The sequence below is a fragment of the Corvus kubaryi genome, unplaced genomic scaffold (genome assembly GCF_017639235.1).
Source record: "Corvus kubaryi isolate FWS band 111438036 unplaced genomic scaffold, C.kubaryi_AGA036_p1.0 split1-37296, whole genome shotgun sequence".
Taxonomy (NCBI): Eukaryota; Metazoa; Chordata; class Aves; order Passeriformes; family Corvidae; genus Corvus; species Corvus kubaryi.
The window spans coordinates 12,946,528-12,969,669 of NW_024582075.1; the positions used below are offsets into that span (position 1 = coordinate 12,946,528).

General features: G+C 40.1%; 1 protein-coding gene across 4 annotated transcripts in view; it reads left to right on the forward strand.

Moving 5' to 3' along the window:
* Nucleotides 1–23,142, forward strand: part of TTC39B (tetratricopeptide repeat domain 39B) — a 76,816-nt gene that overhangs the window by 26,843 nt on the left and 26,831 nt on the right. The window contains exon 1 of one of the 4 annotated variants that reach the window (XM_042012684.1): nucleotides 5,178–5,453. The exons of the other annotated variants lie outside the window; for them this stretch is intronic. The gene's annotated coding sequence lies outside the window, so the exon portion shown is untranslated. Of the gene's footprint in view, nucleotides 1–5,177; nucleotides 5,454–23,142 lie in introns of those variants that run through there. 4 annotated transcript variants of the gene reach the window in all.

A 23,142-nucleotide genomic window follows, 5' to 3' on the forward strand; every position in this document is an offset into this window, starting at 1 on the left:
TTTTTTTTCTTCTTTTAGGTCTGTTAATAAACTTCTTTATATTCTTTCAAGTTTGGTGCCTGTTTTGCATTTCTCCTAATTCTTATCTCACAGCAGATAAACAGTAATGAGTATTTTGGACCAAACCACTACACTAAATTGGTGTTTCCGCCCGGTTACAAACCGAACCCGCGACACTGTGCAATCCTTAGTGTGAAATATGTATAGAGTATGCACCAGTAGATGCCAGCGAATGGTTTTGCTAATCCAACTTGAATTTAACTGGCTTTATTCTTTAAATATATTGCTTACTTATATTGCTTACTTATATTCTTTAAATATATTGTGCAGGTTAGATGTCGAAAGGGCAAAGAGTTATCTTAATATGGTAAAATCCTTTCCTAGATGTCATGTGCTGGCTGTCATATCTGAGGACAGGCCCGGGAGGAAATCAGTCTTTGCTCCAGAGGTTTAAATGTATTAGATTCTCTGTCTAGACTCCTCGGTCATCTTCTACTCATGGTAGCTACTGTAGATATAAACAGCAATCCAAAACACGCAATGATCACAAAATACTTGCTTTGTAGAAACATGAAGGAACCTTTAAAAAGAGTTGTTTACTGTAAATTTTGTTCACTGGTGCTAAAGCTGAAGAAGGGCTATTACAGTAGGTCACTCTGCCATTTTACTTAAAACAAGCACTAGCATTTAATATCTTCTCTGCCAACGGAAGTAACTGAGTTTTCAAAGTACTGGTTTGATAATAACACTTGATACAGCATCTTCAACCTTCCAAAGAGAATAGGTGGAATAAATGTTGAAGTAAATTCCTGTTTGCGTTAACTCAGAACTAGTTTGATTGGCATATTCTGTTGTAAAAGGAACTGAGTAACTGGAGACAAACTGTGATTTCTGTTGTGGAAATCGAAGCCTCTGCCAAGAAGTTTTGTCGTGGTTGGCTTCTTTTTACCGTTTTTCCACTAGAGTGTCTGCTTCCAAGTTTTGGCCTGGGTGGATATGTTTCACAACGTTACCTAATGCCTGCCAAGCATCTACAGGTTCAAAAACATACATGGGTGGAACAGATTTGTGTGTGGTTTATTCTTTTATTTAATTATTGCTAAAAATGCCTCATCAAGACCTAAACTTTACTGTGGAAAAACTGCAACTTTAATTTTATTCTTACTGAACAAGATAATTCTCTACTTCTATGAATTTTTTTCAATATATTTCTGTTACCTGATTTTTCCTGAAGTTATTCTGAAAATCTCTTTGTAGAATGCAGATATTAATGTTTCCTGTTGCCAGAGTGTAATTTTCTAAGTTGTCTAGTCTTTGGCTTTACAACTAGATTGAAAGTGGTTTGAGTTCTCAAAAGTGTTTAACCATCACTGTATTATGCTTAGCATGTACTGACCTTGCCACTGCTATTTTGATTTCTGTATGTATTTTATCCTCTGAAGTTCTCAATTGTTTAGAACATGTATGAGATATTAATTCTGTTGGCACTTCTGCCCATCTCATTTTACTTACTATTCCTTAAAATGTCATCTGTACATGAAAGGAATAAGTAGCCATCAAGTTGTTATGTTTGTCCATGCAATCTTCCTTAGATTGCTGTGCAGCCTTTCTCTGTGAGGTAAAGGCAAAGATAGTGCCTTTATTTACTACCACAATATCAGAGGCTTATACAAATGAGTAGCAGCATTTAGAGCAACTGTATTATGGTAGCTGTGTGGTTATGTTTGTAGACGATGCTTTGTAGTTGTCTTTGGGAAGAAACAAAGTCTGTCTGACTGCTGCAAGCAGTTCATATGGAGAGGAAGTCTTCATGTTGTGCTATTTGTACAGAAATTTCAGACACCAGACCGTGAGTTTATGGCATCAGTGGAAAGATAGTGAGATCTCATTTAAACACGTTTAAAACATGAAGTATTGAAAAAGTGGGAGCTTGCATTCTGTAAGCAAAGCAGACAGATAATTTTTGGTCAAGAATGGAACTCCTTTTGTCTTATCCAAATAAATGGATTTTTTTGTCTTATCAATTTCAGCAAAAGGAGGCATACTTCATCGATTCTCTTTTGCATTTTCTTTGCCTCCCCAAAGCTGTATACTGTTAATCCTTGATCCTACCAAAGCAGCTCTGTGTGGTATTACTGGGGTGATAGATTAAGGGCCAGAAGTGTTTAAGGAAGTTAGATCAGGTTATCCTTGTAATCTCAGAAGTGTAGTTAAGATTTCAGTTATACCTGAACATGTGAGTGTTTTGTCAGTGAATGAAATTGAACAGTTCAGGAAATGGCTCTAAATTCAAATTTTAATTCAGGGAGCCAACAACTTTTAGGAGCTGTTCCTGTCTTTATAAATTTAAATTCACATTCTGACATTGTTTTGAGATGGTGAGAAGCAGCAGTGACAATTTTAATGACCAAATTTTAATTTCTTATGTTTGACCCACAAGGTCAGTGGAAAAAATTTCCAGTAAAGGCAGTTTTTGTCTCTAGCAGATAATATTTTCATAGGTGCATAAATATAAAAATATGACACAGTAGCTGCTTTATATTGTCAGTTTCAAGATTTGGAACAGCCTTAGTGATACAGCAGGCTTCTCTCTCTAATCTTTCCCCACTCCAAACACTTCTAAGGTTATAAATTTTTAAACCTTGAAAGGTTTTGGTTGGGCAGTAATTATGTCATTCCTAATACATATTTATTGCAACTACACCTTTTGCCTGTGCTGTAAGATTTCTCTGTGTTTGTATTTGAGTAGAAGACTTAAGGCCACATTGTGCTATTGTTTTTATTGGTATCTTCAGTTCACTTTGAAATGTGCAATTCCACTTGTGTTCATAGCGCCTTAGAAAGCGAGGAGAGGAGATAGACAAAAACCCAAAGCCAAACAAATAATTTCAGGGACATTGTACACAGAACTGCCCAAAACTCTGCATGTTTTCCACACCCTGTCATTCTCTTGCAAGCCTTTGCTGAACAGAAAGATACCACAGCCTGTTTTTCTGTTATCCCATGTTTACCAGAAGAAATCTGTCTTATTGAGCCTAAATACTTGTTTGCTGCTCTGTGGCTTGTTCTTTCATTACAAATTAATTAACAACATGGCGTTAAACTCACATAATATTTTTGGGGTGAGGCTTTCTGGAGACTTCTGGAATTTATATAATTATCATACTGTAATCTTGATATTATGCTGGAATGCATGATCACATCTGTATGTTCTTTCTTTAAACGTATTTCAGGAAAGTAATATTTCTTCTGTGCTTTAATAAAGACTGCTTAACACTATTTGTAGTCCTGCAGCTCAAGAATTGCCTTCTCTGAATAACTTCTGAGACTTGGAAAGTGTTGTAGACTTTTGGATTGGTGGTACAACCATTAAGACATAAGTGATTTAGGTAAGAAAACGGAACTCAACTCATCGATTAAGAAAAAGAATAAATTGCTGGCTGTGACTTGGTCAGATGTTGAGAAGTTTTTAAGGAAAACAGATTGAAACCCAGATTTGCCTGTTCCTTTACTTTAAGCCATCAAAAAAAAAAAATCCTGATTTTTAATAGTGTTGTTTTGGTAGTTTGGTTTGGTTGTGTCATGTCCATCCGTTCCCTTCCCCATCTGTGATGATTAAAAGCCATCGCAGAGCATTTTGGGAATCAGTCTGAGTGGAAGGTGTAGTGAATGTCTACTAGTTTATTTTCCTATAAGACAATCCAGGGAAAAAATTTTGAGCGTGGGTTAATATTTGCAGACAAAAAGCATGCTTTGGTCAGCTTTGTGGAAATGTGCTTCTGACTCACTCAGCTTTTTCTGGAAAATAGTCCGTCAAGTGTGGACTTTCTGGAACTGATGCTATGTTAACACAGAACACTCTATGTTTTTTGGGAAATTGAGTTGACTTCTATGTGACTGGGCAACCTTGACTGAAACTTGTCTACCCTTCATGTATAGGCAAGGTCTCAGAAATCCTGGCACTTTGACTTTCCCTGCCCCTAATATTGTTAGTATATTAACTGACAATACGTATGAGCACTGCTTCAAATGACGTGGTGGAGAACTTGGACATATATCTCTGAACTCCTTGGTCTTTAACACTACTGGGTCAAGTTTTATGGAAAAGTTAGAATATCCTGATTTTAAAGGTGCTGTTGTCCGTAAATTACAGCTGTCAATATCATCTCTTCGAAAGGTTTACAAGGTTTACAAAACCTTTTTTTTATCTGATCATAGCTCTTGGTTTCCTCAGGTGTTTTAGGAAATACTGTGCAATTATTTCCCAGTATGTTACAAGAGCATTTTAACAAAAGTAAGTTGTTTAAATAAATTGGTTTGAAGTCTTACTGCTGATACTTCTTAGCATGCACCTGAAATAAGTAAATGCACAGCTGTGGTTTCCTGCATTTTGCTTTAAAAATTTGTTTGAGACATTTTTGGGAGTAAATCTCAGTCTGTAACAGTAAACATAGCCAGAAATAGGTACTATTAGTTCAGTTGGTATAGCTTTAAAGAGTACTTTTTGAAGGTAATAGTGGAGGACATAGTTTAATTTTCTGCTGCTTAGCTCCCCTGTACTGAGCTTTCATCATATCTCATCTAGAGAGATTAGACCAAGGGGATGAAACTATCTATGTTGTAGCTGTTTGGCTTTTGACTCCTGCTTTCTTCTATTGCAGCTGATATTCAGGAAGAGAATTGTTTATGAACAGCTCTCTGTGCTAGTGATTCGTTTTGGTTGTGGAACTCAAACTAAAAATTTGGATTTCTGGGGAAAAAAAAGGTCGAAGAGTTAATTAAAAAAAAGGTGATAATAAGTTTGAGTACTGTCAAATAAAATCAGTCATGAGCTAGTTACTTTTCTTCAGTGTTCCTTGCTATCAACTCCCATGTATTTGATCTAGTTTTTCTGCAGTTGCTTTAATATACTTTACTGCAGTTTCATTAGCATACTTTTCTGTCTGACTTTAGTGGTGGCTTCTTTTTTTTTTATATTCAGGAAATGCTAAGGTGACTCCTTTTTTGTCTTTAAATATAAATTACTTTGTGTTCCTCTCGTCTCCATTTTCCCCTTGCAGTTAGGAGTGATGGATTAGAATTAGGCTGCAGCACAGATTGGGAGACTCTCCCAGCATCCTCTTCCTGCAGAGGCATCAGCTTCCAGCATTGACTGTAGCTGCTGCCACTCTCACTGACATTTCTTTTGAATTCGGCTATGGAGAGTGCCTGTGTTTCCAGCTGCTGGCATGGAAACTTTTAGTCTTTTTGCTTGATAACTCATTAATGAAAACTCATGGATATTGAGACATAAAACAGAATCAGTTTTCTCTTGATGTTTTTCTTTGTCTTTCTGCTTTTTTTTTTTGTTTGTTTGTGTGTGCGCACAGTGGAAAAAGATAGAGTGAAAGAAGCAGCACTTATTTTTACACAAGGACTATATTTACTTACCTGAAGTTGACTGAATTAATCCTGTAAGTATATTTTCTCTGCCTAATAGTCCTTGAAATCATGAATGTGGTAGTAAGATTAATGAGATTTTGTCTGTGAAAATTTGCTTTGGCAGGTATGTCAAACTACAGCATTGTTTTTTTAATATATATTTCCTTGAAGACAAAGGAAAAACGATATACTCACAATGGGGATTATGAAATAATTGTTTCTCCACTGCACTTTGCAGTGGTGAACAATGCTTTTAGAGAGCAGAAGCTTCACTGCTGATGTCAGTGCTTAATCAGCTCAGATACTGTAGGTTGTAGAACACCGCAAGGTGTGTATTTTGGGATGCCATTCTTTAAAATGTGGTAATTTAAGGACAGTATCAGACTTACAGTTACTTTCTCCATTTATAGACTATGTCTTCTGCTCCTGGTAGCTGTGCTGATTTAACCATTTGAGGTTATATAATTTTTTACTTAAACATAAATAATTTATTTCATGGGATGCAGTGCTGTGCTTTCAAAGTATTAAATGTTAAGTATAATGCAGTGTGCTTTTAGAGACGTTAGTTATATCAGAATACCTCCAGCATGGGCTCTAAGTTCACTGCGTAATAAATTCAAGTAAATTGGTTTGAAGTTTAGGAAAAGTGTCTTGCTAGGATCATTGTCGTAATTGTCTCTTTGGATCTGGTCCAGTATTTGTGTGACGCAGTGTTAGTCCCATAAACATCTGGCCTGATCTGGTGTCCTACTTGCAGCATGATTTATTTTTTCTTTTTTTTCCATAGCAAGATAAGTGAATTTTTTATTCATTTCATGTAGAACTGCCAGTAAGCTGTCATTATTATTTATATATGCTAGCTCTTCAGGGAGGTTCTTTCTCAACCTATTTTCTTGTCAGCATGCCTTACTTAGACCTACTTTCTAGCAGAACTGTTGAACAGATCAAAATTTTTTTTTTTTTTTGGTGGAAATCTATTTGTCTGTATCAACATCGTGTAAATTAAGCTTTGGCAGTATTGCTATCTATCCTTTTTGATACATTTTTGTAGACCATATTGCATGCATTGACCTCAGCTGGATTATTTAACACAAACTATTAGTCTGATAAGGAGTATTCAAACATAGTAAATTCTCAGTTTACCTGCAAAGATCTCGTGTTCAAACTTACTTTTAAAAATGCTGTCTAACCACTGAGTTCTGTTGATTAAATCTGATAACCTTTTATACTGCTGTGTATTCCCATCAGTGTTGAACAGGATAGTGTAAATTAGTTTTTTCTTCTACCTGCAAACCAATACTGACACTTGATTTTTCTGCCTCTTCAGTCAGACTGTGGTCAGTTTTAGATGCCTGGGATCTGACTGTTTTGCTGACAGTTTTTAGGCTTACATATATTTTGCTGTGTCAAATTCATGCTGGAGTGGCTTGATATGCTTAAATAGGATTATTCTGTAATCATTTTAGTGATCAGATGAACTGTGTATGCCTATTCAGGTGGGTGAATAGTAACCTAAGTAGTTGGCATGGCTTGCTTTCACAATATGGTTGAGTCCGTATGGGAAATTTGGGTCTCCCTTTCTGTCCACGTGCAGTGCAATTTGCTGTTGAATTTAAGAACTTGGTGTCAGATTAAGCTACTGATGTTTCTCAAATCATAAAAATACCTGACTGGAAATAAATTGATTATTGGCTTACTGAATCTGAATAATGATCAGTCAAAAACTGAAACATTTGGCCATGCTTGTGGGTTTGGTTTTTTTTGGGGGGGGGAAGGCGGGGGGGGGCTGGTGTTTAAATACAAGTAAGACAGTAAAGTGGCTGGAAATGTAGCCTGTGTTGTTTTCAGAGGAGTAGACTCTGTTGGCAATGGTCGGTTGATGGTGAGCCAGCAAGATGAGCTTCATCTTGACGCTATTTTCTGTGGCACCTGAGATTCAAGCAGATGGTCACCTTTGCCTAGATTTTCTTCCCTTGTGCTTAATCTGTTGTTTTGTTGCATCTGTAGAGTAGTATGTGGGCATACTCCATCAGTATTTTCTTGTGATTGTTCAGGTGCTGCATTGATAATAGATATGTAGATAAGCAAAATCCATGTTTTAAATAAGACAGCCCACTAGGAAAGTTCCCTTATCTCGTTCCCTTATTTCCCTCAGTCACTGAAATATTTGGAAGCTAAATCTCTTGATCACTTTCTTGTAGTCAAATGTTAGATTGCCATGAGGCAGCACTGGGGATGCTGGGCTGCTTTCTGACTAGGAGGCAATCCAATACATGCCGTCATAAATCGGAGATCGCAAACAAAACTTACATGAAGAATGTAAAGTAAGTAAACATTATTGGTCTCCTGACACATGGTGATCTGACATCTAAATTTCAAGATCAGATGAGACTTCTAAGCAGGAATTTTTGTTTGTATAAAAAATTTTTGTTTGTTTGATGGTCTTTTAATGCATTTCATTTGTAAGACATCATTACTAATATTTCTACTGCTGTGAGTAGTAATAACTCCTAAAATAGAACATTGTCATCTGTAGGTAAATCTGTTTAGTTTAGAAGAGCTAAAACTGAAACTTCCAGCTATGAAAAGAAAGAGGGGGCAAACACTTTTCCTAAAATACTAGCAGTTTTCCCCTTCCCCCAGCTTCTGATCTGTAAGACAGAGCTTTATCTGCTATGCTTGTCCTTGCCTATAATGTAACATTATACCTGTTAATGTGTAATAATGGATCAATTAAAATCCTCTCTTAGTGAAATTCCAGTAGTCTATGAAAAGCTATCAGTTTGACCTTTTTTTGACAATGCTAAGGTATGGATAAAAAATGTAAAGCCATTCTCAGCTCATTTTTATGCATGTTATTTTAATAATAGTTGGTTTTCAATAGGAGCAACTACCTCTTTTTTTCCTCCCTCAGTTATCTCTTCCCTTCTCACTGCCTCTGTTTTTCTGAGAGCTCCAACTCCTTTTCCGCAGCTGTTCCTTTTGAAAAACTGTTTTCAGTGCTTTCTCTTTATGTATACAAATGTGTAATATCAGCTACTGTTTCTTTTTGCTCTGCATAATCTTTTCTGCCACAGCTGTAAGTTGAGGGAGGAGAAATAATTTAATTTTAAAAATCTCAAGCAACAAACCAAACCCAACAATAAACAAAACCCCCCAAAAATTGAAACAAAAACCCCAGTACCATTAAAGGAAAGGAAAATGCCCTAGTGGTAAGTTGGCTTGATCATTCAAAGGATCGTATAGGCAGATCCCTTGGTATTGCAGCAGTGATCCAGAAATTCACTGATACAGATTTACAAATAGCCAGCTAAATGCTGCAGTCTCATAGTCAGGTAGTGTTAGGAGGAAGATGCAGCCACACGGATCTGCATTGCTTTCTACCATGGTGTTTGCATCATGTGCTGCTGTTACCAGCTCTGTGGGTTGGTAGATGTCTCTGAAAATTCAAATGAAAGCTAGTACTCAGGAAGGGCTTGAGTAGAAACAGTGCTCTTTGTCTCTCTGCTATAGAATAAGATTTAAAATACAGTGTGAGGAAGTCCTAAGGGAGGAATAAGTGAAAAATAAGTGTGTTACCCTGATGGTTTTACCCGAACACTGGACTATGTAACCTAATGTATTTTAAACTAAATAACCATTTAAAGGATGTTCATCAGTTGTGTGTTTTCTGGTGGGTTTTTTTGATTATTTTTATTTATTTATTTTGAAAAGCTGGCTGATGTTGAATGCATTTTAGTATAAATTTTAAAATGATAATTTAATTTAATTTTAAATTTTATAATTTTAAAGTAATTTCTGCATACTATCTACTACCTACCTACAATCTACTTCAGGAAGTAATTTCTGCAAATTTCTGCAAATTTGTCTAGCACAGCACTGCATAGTTTGGCTGCCAGTTGGGTTTTTAAATGAATATTTAGCATACAGACTATCTCGTCCATTCGTGAAGTTTTGAAACAGTGAAGACAGTGAGCCTTCAGAGGAATAAAGTCTGCCTTGCATTGGCAAGAAATTTTTTTTCAGTGCTTACCATAAATATTTTATTTACCTAAAATTCGTGCTTCTCATAAAAAGGGATGTGTGCATAATGAATGTAGAATTTGCTATGGAGGTATGACTAGTGGATTTAATACATGGGTAAAATAAGTTACCATTTGCTGTACTGACCAGATGGCTGAAGTTTTCAGACTTTCTGTAATAATAGTAATAGCCTAGGATAGGAAATGATTTATATAAATTGCAAAAAATTCCAAATTCCTAGCTGTATGGCTTACAGCATTTTTCTTATGGCTTTTAGCCATTCTTCTGTTGTGTAGTTATAAGTGGTGTTGAAGACTGGGTTTTAGGTAAAATGGTAGAAGAGTTTGCAACAATTTTTCTGTTTGCATTAGAAAAAATACCGATCACGTGATCTTGTATCTTGCCAGTATTACTTTAAACTAACAAAAAAGATTTAAAAATCCTTTTTGGTTCATAAACTGGATGTGATGGGCCATTTCAAAATACTGTGATCCCTTTAATGTCAAGGGTTTAATATGCTTTAATATGTTAGCAGCAAGAAATGTCCAACTGTGAGACGGGTTACTCCATTTGATTCTGCATTTCTGAATTACTCTCCGGGTGAGAGGTGTGCCTAGCATGCCCATAGGCAAAAGAATAAAATATCAGTTTCATGAGGCTTGCCTGATGGCCCTGCAGAGGCTGAGTTCTGTACCTGTCCAGGAAGATACTGAAAGATATGTGCCAGCTCTAGCCTACTGTGGGATTGAGGTGTGTGTGCAGTTTCTTGCATGTCAGTAGTCCCTCAGAATAATACACGTTCATGAGAATTCCTTAGTTTCAGACTTGATGCGGAAAGTGTTCCTGAAGATCGTGCACTTCCGTTTGTATTTCTTTAAAACCAAATCATACAGAAGTCTCTCACTTGTGAGATTTAAGACTAGTCCTTTGTATAAGAAAATCCAGCAGAACTAAAAAGCTATTTCCTTTTGCTTTTTTGAACATTTCCTGTATGTGTCAGTGAATTGTATTACCTTCAGCCATCCTTCACTAAACGATATAGAATGAAAAATGTAGACCTAACAGAATATCTCAGTAGTATTTTGCAACAAGTTATTTTGCTTCATGTCGTGATGCTCTTGGTGGGCTTTTGCCGTGAGAACGAGTGCAACCCACTGCTCTGTGGCAGGTAAATAGTACTCCTACAAGTATCTCACCTTCTGATGACTTGTGTTGCAGCTTTATGTCTGTGCAAATAACTGATAAAAGTTATAGCAGATAATGTTGTCCCTTGAGAAAGGATCCAAACTAAATTTTGGCACAGCTCTAGGCAGAAAACTGAAGTATTACTGCTGGGTTGTATATGAGTGGTGGATGAGAGGGATAAGATGCAAAAGACATTTTTCTTTTCAAATTACAAACTTAGTGGTGAGGAGTCCGATGCTTTCAAAATATGAAGAAATTTATTTGAATATATATTTCCAGATAGAAAAAGTAATATCTGAATTTTCTGTATGTTTGCTCAGATGTAATAAATACACATCAATGTATGCTAGTCTTAATGTGAAAGTAGTTCCTGTTAGACATTTCAAATCTTTGCAATTGCTAGCTTTGCATATAAAAACATCAAATGCAGCCTTATAATAGATATTTCAAGGACAAACCATTAGAAAAATGTTCATGAGGAGATAAGCAATCCTGCAAACTTTTCAGACATAGGAGATTGCCTGCTCTTTGGAGGAACATTAAATAGGTCCTAAGAACTGTAGTTCACTGGTGTTTCCTTAGACAAACGTGGTAGGGATGTTTCTTGTTTCCCACAGAGAGGATTTGCATTTTCTGCTTAAAGCTTATTGAAAGAATATGACGCCTTATAGAGACAAGATGTTGAATCACAAGAGGAATGGACACATGTTGGTGAAAGATTAAATAGTTGAAGAAAATAAGAGATACGGGGTTTGTACTGGTATTTTACAGAGCTAGGTAGAGAAGAAGTGTCTCTACTGTGGTAAAGGATGACTCTTTCCAGTTCACTGAGACAGAAGTAGCAGTAGACTATGACAGGACTTCCAGTGTTTGGATGTCTGATGACTGACAGAAAACAACAACAAAGAACCTGTTCCTTAACAATTTCCTTTTTCTTAAAGCATGATTTTTAAATATTGCAGAATTACAGATGATGGTATCCTTGTCCTAGTGACATACTTCTAATATGAAGCGTAGTTTAAAATTAAAACACACAGCAAAAAGAAGGATGCCAGGAATAGACTTTTGCTATAGTAATAAAAGGTGTCTGGGTCATTTGAGTCTAAAAAAAGAGTAGTTATGTGGTGGTGACAGTTTTTCAAATGTTTTGGATCTTTGATATATAGTAAAACCAGGCAAGAGGACATCAAGTGCATTTTGGCAATGTAAAGCTATGCAAGACATGAACATGAAGTGATGATTTAATGGTATCTCTGTGACCTGTAAACTGTGACCTTTGGTAGTGTAGTTTTAGTGCAGCATTTGATGTTGTCTGGGAGAAAGTCTTCCAGAGAGACAGTGGGTTCCAGCCCTCAAAGGGCTGGATTTGAGTTTATTTTATGCTAAGCAGGCATGGCAGTACACATCAGCACATAGCTCAGTGCCACATGTGTGGAAGAAGCACAGTGTGTCTGCACATAGTCCCCTTGATACATGGAGGGAGAGGAAGAGGGATCCTATCAGCTAAAAAGCTTTAAAATGACCTCTGTTCTTGGGCTTTTCAACGGATTGGCGAAGTTAAAGTAGAGCAGTGTTCAAAAATACCCAGAGCCTTCTAGCCAAGAAAATGGAACCATGGAATTGATTCTAGTGAGGATCAACTGTTATTTGCCATTAAGAAGTCATGTTGTGGCTGTTCAAAACTGACAAAAAGATAGTTATTCTTTTTGACATGGTAGAACGTAAACAGTTCAAAATCGAGTGTTTTTGAACCCATTCATTGCTACAAAGGGAACAAGCTACTTCAGGAAGTATAGAAACATTCTGAATCGTTACAGTATCAGATTTTGACAATGTATTATGACTATTTGACGTAACAATCTTCCTGCAGAAGACAAGAACCAACTGAGAGCAATCCATTTAAAAACTGTTTTGTCATCATTAGCTTGGCAGTAAATACTCTAGCAGATGCTTGCATAAATGTTGCTCAAGAAGAGTACTGCAGATGGTAGCTTCTTGCTGCTTTACCTGTTGGTACTGTAGTTCACATACAGGGTGGTTTTTATTTAAGTTTATGGAAACAAATGCCTCTAAAAGATTCTTCTTCTGTTTAAGCTTCTGTAAATGTTAAGGGTTACTTGTTTGCTGAGGTATTTATGTCCTGGGAAAATGTTCTCTTAATTGTAATGCATCTTGTTTTCTTGATACTTATACTCAAAATAGCATTCTCTCTGTATACCCTGCATTTTTTAGAGTACCTTATTTTTATTCCTTTAGTTTGTGTCAGATTTGCATCTTAATATGATTATCTTAAAATTAAATTGTTATTGCTAGTTTCACATTTTTGTGGTCTTTATTACTTGAAATTTTGCTTTATTCCCACTAATAATTACAAATATTTTCAGTAACTGTAGTGAGACTTCCACTGATAAAAAAAGTAGCTGAACAAAACCAATTTGCTGGCAATGCAATGTTGTTTATCAGATAAGGCTGATTATTTTGGCTGTGTCGTAAAAAAAGCCAACAAAACTTCTACTTTTAGAAGTTTAAAAACTAAGTGCTTCAATCCCTATTCATGGTAGTTAAGTGTTGCTTGAACATTTCAGTGCAGCTGATACTAATAAAGTGATGTGGGACTCAGTCCTAAATATGTAATATAAAATGTGGAAGGCAGTGGTGGATTACAGGTAATTTTTTTTCTGCAGTTCTCCCATTTCTAGCTCCTGAATCCCCTTCCAAGAGAAGAGTTGGTAAATCATTGCGCCTGGGGTGATTGTTAAAAACTTACTAAATCTTCTGCAAATACAAAGACAGGCAACATGTACCAAGTTAATGTTTAACTTTAGCTATGTATTGGCTTTTCAGGAATACTCTTACACTGAGGCCTGCTGTGGAGAGATAGACGTCATTGTCTAACTCATTACTCATGTTTAAATAACTTTGAAATACTAACACAGTGACTTTTCATTTGTTTTAGGCTAGTAGTTATGCTCCCTTTTAAATTAATCTGTAGAGGGTGGAAAAAAGGAAAGTGGCTTAAGCTGTAAACTGTTTTGACATTTTAAATTAATAATGTTCTTGTCTGTGTACATCCTGGGGACTGTCATTGTAATAGTATTCCAGTGTATCTGGGGGTTTTCAGGTCATATTCTTATGCTTTTTTTCTTTTGTGGTTCCAAGTAGTTTATTAGAAGAATCTTCTTAAAGTTGCTAATAACTTGCTTATGGACAGTATATCCCCTCTGAATTGGAACAGTTTCATGAGTAGTTCAGCACCAAGCTCAAGAGACACAAACTGTTGCTGGAATTCAGAACATTTCCTCTTTTTTTCATAAAAGAAATTTGAAATAGTAGTGAGAGGAAAACTTAAAAAATGTCACATGTTGCGGAAAAAGTATCCCTAAAATGTCTGGACTGTAACAGAGTAATATTTTATTCTGCTTGTAATGTGACATTATTATCTTTGTATAATGTTCAGTATAGCACATTTTTCTGTTCCTTTTTTCATTTTGAAGTGAATGAGATTGTGCTGGTTTTGGCTGGGGTAGAGTTAACTTTTTTCACAGTTGCTGGTATGGGGCTGTATTTTGGATTTGTGCTGAACACAGGGTCGATAATACAGAGATGTTTTTGTAACTGCTGAGCAGAGCTTACACAGAGCCAAGGCCTTTTCTGCCTTTTCTGTACTACAGCAGTGGTGAGGAGGCTGGGAGTGCATGGGAGCTTGGAGTGGCACACAACAGGGACAGCCAGCATGGATTTCAGAGATGCAGGTCCTGCCTGACCAACCTGATCTCCTTTTATAACCAGATGACCCACCTGGTGGATGAGGGGAAGACTGTGTCTACCTGGACTTCAGCAAAGCCTTTGACACCATCTCCCATAGCACTCTCCTGGACAAGCTGGCAGCCCATGGCTTGGGCAGGAGCACCCTTTGCTGGGTTAAGAACTGGCTGGATGGCTGGGCCAGAGAGCGGTGAATGGTGCTGCGTCCGGTTGGTGGCTGGTCACTGGTGGGTCCCCCAGGGATCAGTGCTGGGGCCAGTCCTGTTTCATATCTTTATTGATGATCTGGATGGGGAGATTAAGGCTACCATCAGCAAATTAGCAGATGCCAAGTTGGGTGCAAGTGTCAATCTGCTAGAGCATAGGAAAGCTCTGCAGAGGGACCCGCACAGGCTGGATTCATGGACCAAGTCCAACAATATGAGGTTTAACAAGGCCAAGTGGCACTTTGGCCACAACAGCCCCAGGCAGTGCTACAGGCTGGGACAGAGTGACTGGACAGTGGCCAGGCAGAAATGCACCTGGGGGTAGTGACTGACAGCAGCTGAACATGGGCCAGCTGTGCCCAGGTGGCCAAGAAGGCCAGTGGCATCCTGGCCTGGATCAGCAACAGTGTGGCCAGCAGGACCAGGACAGGGATTGTCCCCCTGTACCCAGCACAGGTCAGGCTGCACCTTGGGTGCTGTGTCCAGTGTTGGGCCCCCTAATTTAGGAAGGATGTTGAGATGCTGGAGTGTGTAAAGAGAAGGACAATGGAGTTGATGAGAGGTCTGGAGCACAAGTGCTATGAGGTGTGGCTGAGGGAGCTGGGAGTGTTTAGCCTGGAGAAGAGGTGGCCCAGGGGTGACCTTATCACTTTCTACAACTGCCTGAAAGGAGGCCGTAGCCAGGTGGGGGTTGGGCTCTTTTTGCCGGCAACCAGTGACATGACTAGAGGACATAGTCTTAAGCTGCATGAGGGAAGGTCCAGGTTGGACATTAGGAAGAATTTCTTCACAGAAAGAGTGACTGGCCGTTAGAGTGGGCTTTCCAGGAAGGTGGTGGAGCCACCATCCCTGAAGGTGTTTAAGGAAAGATTGGATGTAGCATTTAGTGCCATGTTGTAGCTGACCCAGTGGTGTTCAGTCGTCGGTTGAACTTGGTGATCTCAAAAGTCTTCTCCAACGTAGTTAATTTTGTGTGATTCTATGATTCAGGTGACCCCAACTGACTAAAGGGATAGTCCAGACCATATGACATCAGGCTCAGTATATAAAGTGAGGGGAAGAAGGAGGGAAGGGAGGACATTCAGAGTGATGGTGTTTGTCTTTCCATGTCACCGTTATGCATGATTGCACCCTGCTCTCCTGGAGATGGCTGAACACCTGCCTGCCCATAGGAAGCAGTGAATTGATTCCTTGTTTTGCTTTGCTTGTCTGTATAGCTTTTGTTTTCCCTATTAAACTGTCTTTATCTCAACCCACACATTTTCTAGCTTTCACCCTTCCAATTCCCTCCCTGATCCCACTGGTGTGTGTGAGTGAGTGGCTGCATGGGGCTTGGCTGCCGGCTAGGATTAAACCACAACAGTCTCCTTTGGTGTCCAGTGTGGGGGACAAAGGGTTGAGATCAGGACAGATCTGACCAGAATGTGTTAAAATAAGATTGTTATAAACATTCATTGTATTGGTTTAATAGTTGCTGGTTACAATGTGGATTTATTTGCTCTGATACTTGTGGTATTTTGTCTGTATTATACCAGCAGTGCTTTACTTGCAGTACGTGTTCTCTGTGGCGTATTTCATAGGATCAGCGTATATCATATGATAGTGCCACTGGTCACCAACCTTGTGTCTATATTCAGTATTGTAGGTACCTTTGTGCTTTGGGAGTCACCTGCTTGGAGCAATTAATAATCACCTCTTTGTTTTTTGTTCCTCAGAGGAACAGCCTATGGGAGAGACAGCTTCCTGTATGTTTTTCTCCTCCTTTTTTTCCTTCCTTCCAGGCTGGTTACAGTGGTCAAGATTTTAAAGCTTTTTGACATCATTTGACTACCCTTCAAACCAGCCTGGGTTTTTTTGCTGGGAGCCAGCATGTTGTTGCATATGGTTCAGGCCTTGTTTAAGGTCAGACAAATAATTAAGAACATTATGTAGAGATCTGCCCGAAATCTGGATAATTCAGAACGGCAGAGTGTGGGGGGGGTTGTATGGGCCAGTATGTAGGGCAGTGGGAACTTTCAGAGTATGTGCACCTTACCCCTGGACAAGTGCAGAATCCAGAAAAACTAGTAAAATGTTGAAAAAAGGTGTTCTGTCACCATGTTCAACACTGCTCAGTACCTGCAGGAGGAAAAGAAGGTCTCTAAATCTGAGAATGAGATGACAACAGGCCCTGAAGCTGCTCCAGCCACCTGACAGACACTGTGACTGCTCTATTCCCACTGACAGGCACTGCCACTGAAACCAGTGAAGCAGAGAATGAACATGGGTCAGTGTCAGTGGCTCCTGCACAGAAGCAGAAGAAATGTACATGAAAGTCACCCTGTCAAAACAGTCAAGGAGGACAAGGAGGGTGAAGATGATGAAGCAGGACCATCACAAGGGCGATTTTTCAGAGCCATTATCAAGGCCATAACAGGAACCAGAAGAGACATGATGTGATCCCTATCCGTAAGTGAGCTCTGGGAGACATGAAAATATTCCAGCCATCATCCATGACTGTATTATTGCCTGTCTGGTCTGCTGGTGGGACAATGGAGCCAACAGTGTGGAATGAGATGGTAAGGAAGCCAGGCTGGGATCACTTGCTAAGGACATTGACAAAGCAATGGGAAAAAAGACACGAGTCTTTAGTCTCTGGAGGTGATTCTTATCAAGTGTGAAGGGGAAAGGTATTCCTATAAAGATGATATTCCTTGTAACTTAGGCAGATGAACTGCAGTAGAGAGTGTTACTCAATTCCTAAGGGAATTATCTGTGCAAGAAATCATGTATTTTGATGCGGACGATGCTCAGGTCCTCACAGATCCAGACCACGTCTTGTGTCAATTACCCATGTGGCAGAAATTTCTACAGAGTGCAGCAAGGGTGCATGAAATCCCTTGACAACAGTAATTTGGAAAGATGATGCACCACCACCAGCCGGTGATAGAATTTGGCAACTCAGGGAGTATGAAGAAAGTATTCCTTCCTCCATCATTGCATCTGTGGAGAAGGTGTCTCCCCCATAGGCTGTTCCTCTGAGGAAAAAAGAACAAAGATGTGATTATTAATTGTTCCTAGCAGGTGACTCCCAAAGCACAAAGGTGCCTGCAGTACTGAATATAGACCCCAGATTGGTGACCAGTGACACTAACTGATAAACTGACTCAGGAGCTCCGGCAGTTCAGAGGGACTACGTCCTGCTCCTGATCTGCGTGGGCCTGTATTTCACCAACTGACAGCAGGTGCCCTCTTGCTCCAGAGAGAGGATATAGAAGATACGCACCACTGGGTACCCTGTGGTTTTACCTGCAGGACCACGAAGATGATACAATGAAGTGGGATGGATAACCTACATCGATACTAGATGCACGGGTGCAGGAATTGCAGGGAAAAACAACCATAATTAGGAGTTTTTCCAGGGAAGTTGCTGTTTCAGTCTCCCATGAACACTTTTTCAGGCAGAATGAAAAGTCCAATCGTACTACTGACTCTATGGTGTCAGAGACTGAAATGTTATCGTTTATGAATTGAACATTTTCATGAAGAACTTCTGCCTATTATAGCAAAACTGTATTGCAAAAGCTGCAGAGAAGACCACCATACCCTGAACGAGGCCCTACACTGCTCGCTGATGAAGATCAGATGAAGTAACAGCTCAGAGCTGGGGAAGAGGAATATGTTCACAGAGAAATGCTTAACACCTTCGGAGTGGAGACAACAGCCCCAGGGCTATCATCTGCCAGGTTCAAACAGACCCTCACCTCAAAGGGTGGGGGGGAAAAGAGGCTTTGGCTGTGATGGAGAGCCTCAGGTGAGAGGCAGTGAACTCCCATCCTCTGCTGTGCAGACCAGCCCAGCTGAGGGGCCCCTTCACCTGGGGAGAAGCTGCACCCACATGAAGGACAGAGGGGGTGACATGACCCATAAAAGGCCCTCCCAAGGGGTCCCCAGACACTGCGCCAGAGCGCTGCAGCATGATGCAATAGATCCAGAGTCTTGCAGGTGTCAAACTGGCCCCCCCTGCAAGGGAGGCACATGGGTGTTCCCACCTGGCCCAAACGTATATTAATCCACGGGATTCTATACTTTCCGGCATGTCATGGCACAGCAGCAAGGGACCGTCACCACCAAGACCAGATGGAGGGGATCAACGAGACGTCCTTGGGACTCGCAGAAGGGTGTTATTCTTCTGCCTAACCTCTGTCACTCTCTTTCTGTCCCCCCATCACCCACGCACAACTCGTTTTTCTATTTCTTTTTTTCTTTCTTCTCTCTTTCTTTCTCTTTGCCTCCCTTACTACTAAATAAGATATATCAATTTTTTGGCACCAACATCTAACCTTGTTTGGTTTTAATCATGTTTTTTGGGTATATTTCGAACCTTGAAAGTTCTTTCCATTTTATACGCAGAGACTTAGGTTTTTTTACTCTTCTGGGTTTAAATCAGATTGTAACAGATGGAGAGAAGTTCCATTTTTGCAAGATATTAGTGGAGAACCTTGTGACCAGTATTAGAAGGGCCCTGCCTCCATGTGGGGGGAGGAGAGGAACAACCAGGTTTATTGGACTGTGTGGATTTGATGGCCTGGCACAGCAGCCCCACAGGAGTACAAGGCTTTAGGAGACACTGGTGCACAGTGTACCCTAATGTCATCAAGCTATGTGGGGATGGAATCCATTTGGATTTCTGGAGTGACAGGGAGATCCAAACAGCTGACTGTATTGGAGGCTGAGATTAACCTGATCAGAATGAGTGGCAGAAGTACCCTGTCTTGACGGGACCAGAGGCTTTGTGCATCCTTGGCATAGACTATCTCAGGAGAGGGAATATCTCAAGGATTCGAAAGGCTGTTAGTGGGCTTCCAGCATACCTGTCCTGGAGATGGAGGATATTTCAGATGTCCATTTTGTTCTGGGGTTGAAGAACAGCAGGTGCCAATTGCTACCACAACAGTGCACCAGAAGCAGTATTTCACCAACATAGACTCTCTAATTCCCATTTATATGCTAATTTGTCACCTAGAGAGCTGATGAGTGATCAGAAGGACCTGCTTATGCTTTAACAGCCCCATTTGGCCAGTGTGAAAGTCCTATGGAGAATGAAGGCTGACAGTAAACTGTTGTGGCCTGAATGAAGTCACATCACCTCTGAGTCCTGCTGTACTGGACATGCTGGAACTTCAATAACAGCCGGAATCAAAGGCAGCCAAGTGGTGCCACAATTGACACTATTGTGTTTTTCTCAATCCCTTTGGCAGCAGAGTGTAGGCCACAGTTTGCTTTTATTTGCACCTGTGTCTAGTAGTACCTGGAATCGACTGGTCGTGGGAAGGAAACACAGCCGTATCATCTGCCACGGACTGATCAAGACTGTGCTGGAACAAGGTGAAGCTCTGGAACACTTGCAATGTATTAATACCATTTCATGAGGAAATACAGCAGAAGAGGTTTTTGAGAAAAGAAAGCAAATAATCCAAAGCTGGTTTTGCCATAAAACAAGAGTAAGCTAAAGGGACCTACACAGGAAATCCAGCTTTTAGGAATCAGATGTCAAGATGGACACTGTCAGATCCCAATGGATGTTATGAATAAGATAACAGTGATGTCCCCACCAACTAACAAGAAGAAAACACAAGCATTTTTAGGTGTTGTGGGATTTTGGAGAATGCACATTCCAAATTGCAGTCTGATTTTAAGCCCTATATATCAAGTGACCTGGAAGAAGAATGATTTCAAATAGGGCCCTGAGCTGCAACAAGCCTTTGAACGAATCAAGTAGGAGATAGTTCACACTGTAGCCCTTGGGCGAGATGTAAAACTTGTGCTTTTTATTGCGGCTGGAGAGAGTGGACCTACCTGGAACCTCTGGCAGAAAGCACCAGGGGAGTCTTGAGGCTGACCTCTAGGTTTTTGGAGCTGAGCATACAGAGGATCTGAAGCCCACTGTGCTCTAACTGAAAAGGAGCTTTCAAGGTGTCAGAGCCACTTTGGAGATGATTGGTACTGAAATACAACTTCTGGCACCACGGTTACCTGTGTTGAATTGGATGGGCAAAGGGAGGGTCTCCTCTATAAATCATGTAGCAGATGCTAGATGGAGTGAAGGGCTTGTGCTGATCATATAAGGAGTTTGGATAGGAAACCCGTGTTGTCCAGGAAACTTAGAATTGATCATGGACTGGCCAGAAGGCAGAGATTTTTGGAATGTCACCAGACATGTGCTGAAGAGGCCCCACTATATAAATTCTCAGAAACTTGAGAAGCAACATGCCTTGTTTACTGATGAATCCTTCTGTCTTGTGGGAAAGCAGCTGTATGGAGTCCTCTATGACAAGTCACAGAAATTGCTGGAGGGGAACATGAATTGAGTCAGTTCACAGAAATGAAAGCCGTCCAGTTGGCCTTAGACATTGCTGAACGAGAGAAATGGCCAATTCTTTTTTTTTACCTCTGTGCTGATTCATGGGTGGTGGCCCTGTGGGGGTCTTAGCAGCAGTGGGAGCAGAGTAACTGGCAACCTAGGGGTAAACCCATCTGGGTTGCTACAGTGTGGCAAGACATCACTGCCTGGCTGGAAAGGCGTTACCACGGATGAAGGCCAAAGTGACTGAATTCAACAAACTTTTTTTTTTGTGGGCATTTTATGAACATTTGACTGAGGTGTTCCACAGACTAGGGGAGTGATGTCTGTGTAGCTATTGTAACAGATAAGTAGGGAAGGTGATGGGATATTGGGAAGCGTGAAACCTGGTGTGACGTAAAGAGTATGGAATAAGGGGTGGATAAGTGTTAGCTTTGGCTGGGGTAGAGTTAACCTTCTTCACAGTGGCTGGTATGGGGCTGTGTTTCAAATTAGTGCTGAATGTAGGGTTGATAATATGAGCTGTTTTTGTTATTGTTGAGCCGGGCTTGTACACAGCCAAGGCCCTTTCTGCTTTTTGTACTGCCACACTGGCGAGGAGACTGCATGTATGTGGGATATTGGGAGGAGGCACAGCAGGGGCAGGTGACCCAAACTGGGCCCCAAAGGGATATTCTATACCATATGACATAATGCTATGTATATAAAGTGGGGGGAAGAAGGAGGAAGGGGGGACATTTGGAGTGATGACATTTGTCTTCTCAAGTCCCCATTACATGTGATGGGGGCCCATGCTCTCCTGGAGATGGCTGAACACCTGCCTGCCCATGGGAAGCAGTGAATTAGTTCCTTGTTTTGCTCTGCTTGTGTGCATGGCTTTTTATTTCCCTATTAAACTGTCTTTATCTCAACTCATGAGTTTCCTAGCTTTTACCCTTCCAGTTTTCTCCCTGATCCCACTGGTAGGGGAGTGAGCAAGTGGCTGCCTGGACTTGGCTGTCGGCTGGAGTTAAGCCACAACACTAGGTGTTAAATCCATAATAATGTCACTGAAGTAGTGTTAATTTAAACTGTTCTGGGGTAAATTAAAGAATATGCTCATCTAATGTGAATAAAATGTTAAAGTTCCTGTCAGTTCCAGGAAAACTATGTGGAAGTAGGGAAAAAAGTAAGATAGAAGGAAACTTACATGAGTCAGAAAGAGAGTGTGAGTCAGCATTACTGACTGAACTGTTCATCAGTCTAGTAACTTGCTGTAGAATTGGTTTGTGATGTTTTGAGAGTAGAAGAGGAAATGTGCTTATTCTGAGCCTCTGCACAGAAATGCCAGCAAAGATAGCCAAGTTGCTTCTGAGTCAGTGCGCTCCTTTCTTCTGATTATTCTGGTATCAAGTTATGAGTCTGAGTTGAAATGAATCCTTCTGGTTAAGTTGCTCTGCTGCAGGATGTAGGAAAACAGTAGAAAATGTATGTGAAGAGTAATGAAACAGGAATGAGACACGCTGGTAGAGAACATGATTCACTTACCAGAAATAACAGTTTGAGAAAATTAGCTTCCCAAGTTTTCTATCTGAAGTGGCAAAGTAACTTCATAAGTGTGCTTGATGCAGGGAACAGTCAATATATGGACTTAAGGAATAATGTTTGCCCTGTCTGCAGGCTTTTGTCACACACAGGCAGCATCAGGGGAGCTAGTCTGTAAAAGAGGGGAAGAATGTGATAGCCAGGTGCTGGAGAGATCTGCTGCTGACCCATTTAACTAGGGAGAGATAGTTTTGACATGGTGCCAGGTTGTTTAAAGACCTTGTTTATGGAATCATTATGCAAATACTGATAGGTACTGTGGTGATGCTAGAGCTGGTGGTATGATGGGATTTGGGAGCCTGATGGCCAACTGTCCACACTTGTAGCTAAAATGGTATCACATCCATGGTGTGTTAAATGGATAAAGATTAGCTTTTCCTTCAACGGGAAGTTCCAGCAGTTTCTGGTTACAGGAAGTGTGCAGATTTACAACATAGAAGTTGTTAAATTACCTGTAGTTACCAGTGATCCACCTTCCCTCAGATTGTTTTGTGAACTCTGTTGTTATAGATGTCTTGCTTACCATTCTCTTCCCTCTCGGACTTCAGATGACTGTTCATAACTCTCTATACTCTGTGTAGCAGAACATTGCCTCGCATGGGGTTTTTCTGTTCT